Raw genomic sequence first — 4946 nt, 5'->3', positions numbered from 1 at the left:
TTTGTGTGTTTAATATGTGCATATTGTATATTTATGTCAAAGGTAACTTAAAACCTCACTATAAACAAGGTATAATAAAAATAGTGACCACTACAGAGAAAAGGCATGTAACAAAAAAAATTATTTCAAGAAAAGAATTGAACTTTTGACTGCGTTCTTTTTGGAAAATTTATAAAATAAGCAATCCTACTGTAAAATGTAGTTATATAATTGTATATTAAGTTAAAACAATTATGCAAGCATTAACTCTTTTTTTAGATGTGCTTTACTTGTTACTTTTTTGTCTTTATTCTTTATTAGTATACATTTGCAGTTCATAATGGTTACATTCCTGAGAAATTGGTTCAAATATTATAACTATCTCATTTTTTTCAATTTGGAAGCAGATACTTTATTAACTGACCAAATCATAAAAACACCACAGTAGATACCTTAGTTCATCTTTCTAATAAGCCTGTTGATCTGGTCTTCCCTTTTTCCAGCATCTCCACCTTTCACAAAATGGGTGGTCTTTTTCTTCATTCCACCTCGTGGCGATGGTAACTTGAATGGCCACAGGAAGTTATTCCTCTCTTTGAAGTGTTTTCCAAAAGCATAGATCTCATGAATCAGATCCTCCATGCAGACAATGCCATATGTACCAAGAGATTGAGCAACCAATGAATTATCTGTCAAGGCAATTGGCTTCTTATTGATTTTGCCATAGCCACCCTTGTATATTAGTTCATTTACCTACTTCAGGTGTGGGTACCCCCATGTAATGTGTGGCTCCACAATTCTCAACATATTAACTGAAGCCTTGTTGAGCTCAATGAAGGTACCATTAAAGATTTGGCAAAGGTGAAGAAGCTGCAACACCTTGCTGACCTTTGGGTTCACACCACTGATACCCCTGATCCGGATGACAAATGCCAGTTTGGACTCTGCAAGGACATAGAAGTTGCCAGCTTTTCTCGCCATCCTAGCCATTCGGATCTCAGTTCTGTACATCTGTCTGTACTCCTTATGATAGTGCCTGACTTTTTGATAGATGAGCTTCCTTCTCACCTTTTGAAGTGTCTTCTGGGCAAACTTCTTTCACAGGTGCTTTATCTTCAACCCTGAGAAATGTCTTTGCTTTTTCTTAGGGGTTTCTGGAACAGCAGGAACTTTTTCTTCTCTTCTACATCTTCCATGGGTCCAGCTGGAAAAAAGCTCTCAATTAGCTTTTCATCCCTTTCCCCTTCCTCTTCTTTTCATCTCTTGATCCCTTTCTGAGTTGGGAAAGATTTTCTCCCTCTCTCTTATTATTTAGACTTCATTTTTTCTTTATGTATATATTTATATTTTATTTATATGTGATATTTAAACTCGTGTGTGATTTATTTCACTTAACACTACGGTCCCAAGAGGCATCTATTTTCCTACAACCTACTCAAAATTCCTCTTCTTTCTTGCAGAATGCTACTCTATGTAAGTACCACACTTTCTTTATTCATCTGTTGATGCACACATAGACTGCTTGCAAGATTCAGCTATTATGAGCTGTGCTGTTATAAATGTAGCTGTACATATATCACTGTAGTATACCTTTCACTATTTTGGGAAGATACTTAAGGGAATATCTGGGTTGAATAGAAGTTCTACTTTTAAAGAGAAATAAGGAACAAATAACAAGAACAAAGAAAAAAACAAAGTAACATAAAACAATAAAAGTGGTATAGAATTCAAAGCAAGATCAGAAAATTAACAATGGTTGTTATATTATGTATTATTGTCATCAAATTTGTTGCTCTGATTACCAGATATAGGCACGCTCCACACTGATTACTATAATGGTTGTAATACTTTGCAATCCTACCAACAATGTAGAAGAGTTCTTTTTCCCAGCTGTAGCCTCACCAGCATTTGTTATTAGTTGATAGAATAGAAGATTCAGTATAGAACTCAGGCACACTCAGCTGTTGGATCTTTGTACCTTTCACATACACTGAAGGAAAGGCAGCCTCTTTATTAAATGGTGCTGGACAAACTGACTATTCACGTGTAGAAGATTAAAGCTAGACCTATATCCCTCATCATGCACTAAAGTAAAATAAAAATAGATCAAGGATCCAAATATTAAGACAGAAACCATCTGCTAAAAGATGAAAAGGTAAAATTCTTGAAGTTATAGTCATAGGCAAATGACTTTTTGAACAGAATTCAAGCAGCACAGAAAATAGTACCAATACTCAACAAGTGGGATCTAATCAAATTACAAAGTTTCTGCACAGCGAAAGTGACAACCAACAAAGTGAAGAGTCAGTCTACACAATGAGAAACATTTTTTAAATGTGTTTGGTACAGGGTCTCACTACACAGCTTGGACTCATAGTGATCCTCCTGTTTTCAGCCTCCTCAGTGCTGGGATTAGAGACATGCAACACCACACCTGGTCTCAGTGGTCAGCTTGATGCACTTGGGGTGGGGCTTGTGCGGTGTGTGGTGCCAGGGATCGAACTCAGGTCCTTGCACTTGCCAGGCAGGTGCTTAGACCTCTGAGCTATCTCCCTGGCCCAGGAAACATTTAATTTATTTTTAATTTTTAAAGAGAATACAAAATAATGATAATAAAAAAGTTAGAATTGGTACAGAGTTTCACTAAACAAAATAATATGAATTTGGAAGTATTTGTTGTATAGCATAATGTGGAAAACATTTTTACATTTTTGGCAGCTATTCCTCAGAGAACTGAAAAATAGAATACATAAAAAACCTAAAAAATTAGAACCCTTAAAATAAGAGACCTAATGAAAAATGGACAAGTGAAGTGAATAGACACATTCACAGAAATACAAATGGCTAATAAATACCCAAGCAAATGTTCAACATCACTAGCTATTAGAAGAGGGCACTAGTTCTTTTACTAAAACAAGTTTGCAAAAGACTGTTGAGTAAGATACAAAGTTTTCTTAAGTTTAAAATGCAAATTAATCAGAAATGCTATTGTTTAGCATTTTTGAAGATATGGCTGAGAATTCAGGCAAATTTAGGTAAATTACTGAAAGAAGATAATTTATTTGTTCCGTTTTCTATTGCACACCCCAAAATAATATGGCCCAAAATAAATATGAGATATTTATTTGTGGTATCAATGAGAATTTTTATATAATAGAACTTTTGAATGTAGTACTTGTGTCATAAATTTAAAGTGGACTGGTCAAAAGAATTTGTGTTTTAAAAAAAAATGGGCAGGGGAGATTGCTCAGTGGAATAAGCGCTTCCCTGGCAAGCGCAAGGACCTGAGTTCAATCTCTAGTTCTGAAAAAAAAAAGAAGAGGAGGAATCTGTGTGACTACAGAAGACATTTGTGTAATGATTAGTGTTAACATAAGATTTGATTTGAAGCTTAAGCCTGAAACAAAGAAGTGTTTCTTTGTTTTTCTATTTCCAATGTCTTATAGTCTCATATTTTACATTTATCATTTAAAAACATTATTTAGGGTGGATGAAATAGTTCAGCAGACTAAAAGCATGCTTTGGCAAGTTCAAGGACTAGGGTTCCATTCATGGTTCCTCATGCATGCTGGCCTCCCCCCTGGGGCATGCTGAGCCAGTGACAAAGTTCTGGCCTGGTGGTGCATGCACAGGAGGATCATTAAAAGTCTGAGCTGTGTAGTGAGACCTTGTACCAAATACATAAATGAAAAAAAACAATATTTAGTTGATTTTTTTCATCAATTTTTCTTTTCTTTTCCTTTTTGGTAGAACCAGGGATTGAACTCAGGCCGTTGCACTTGCCAGGGAAGCACTTATTCTACTGAGCCAACTCCCTGGCTCCCCAGTTTTTCTTTTACTGTGTTTGTACATGTGTGTAGTGGATAATGTTTACACTCCTTGTGTGGATTTGGTACATGTGCATAACACAACCCCAATTCATTTTTCTCCAGAAATGTTTTTAAGTCTATAAAAGTTAAATATATCAATTATATAACTCACAGGAAACACTGTGTCCTAAAAGGTTAAAAAATGAAACTTATGGATGGAAAACTACATATGTATACTGAATATTCTTTTGTGGCTTCAACAAAGACTACTGCTTTGTTGGAATACAAGGGTGATGAAAATATGTACTGGAAGTGTTTTTTTTTTAATATTTATTTATTTATTTTGTGTGTGGCCAGTTCAGCCCACCAGGGGGTGGGGCTGGCTGGCATGTGGTACTGGGGATTGAACCGCGGTCCCTGTGCTTTTGCTTAGCTTGTTCTAAGTAGGTGCTTTAGACCACTGAGCCATCTCACCAGCCCTGGAAGTGTTTTAAAATTTCTGAAATCCCTTTTTGGTGAGTGTCTTTATGAGGTCTGATTAAAAGTACAATGAATGCTGCTACTGCCTGCTGCCATCCATTGGAAATGTAGGCTGGTAAAACACATTATGGTGTATCCTCAGATACCTTATTTACCAGATATGCCATGGTGCAATTTCTGGCTCTTCCTTAAAGTTGAAATGATCATTAGAGTAAATATTTTGTGAAGAAGAAGAAAAAATAACAAATTTCAGAGCTGAACCACATCCTTGAATTCAAGAGATATTTACAGTGTAGTTCATCTCTTTACAACAAAGTATATATTTTTTCAGCCACACATGATCCTTTTCTCAACATAAATGACATACTATTCCACAAAGCCAGCGTAAGTAAATATAAAGAAATTGAAACCACCCCATGCATACTATATGACCACTGTGCAATGAAAATAAACATCAATGACAGAAGAAATTTTGGAAAAAGCAAAGCTCCTGCAAATTAACAATATATTCCCAAACAACCAATGGATCACAGAAGTAATTAAAGAAGAAATTACAAAATTCTGGAAGTTAATTATGATGTCTACAAATTAAAAAATTCTGGGACAATTAAGAGCAGTTTTAAGAGGAAAATTCAGGCTACCTTGCGCCAGCGGGACCAGTCCCAGCCCAGGCGCAGC

At 35.8% G+C, this 4946-nt stretch overlaps 1 pseudogene; it reads right to left on the bottom strand.

The window, feature by feature from the left end:
• Positions 1–432: 432 nt before the first annotated feature.
• Positions 433–4946, bottom strand: part of LOC105741225 — a 41821-nt pseudogene continuing 37307 nt past the window's right edge.

The sequence above is a fragment of the Octodon degus genome, unplaced genomic scaffold (genome assembly GCF_000260255.1).
Source record: "Octodon degus isolate 3935 unplaced genomic scaffold, OctDeg1.0 scaffold00347, whole genome shotgun sequence".
In the NCBI taxonomy this organism is placed as follows: domain Eukaryota; kingdom Metazoa; phylum Chordata; class Mammalia; order Rodentia; family Octodontidae; genus Octodon; species Octodon degus.
This window is presented reverse-complemented; position numbering and strand designations above follow the sequence as displayed.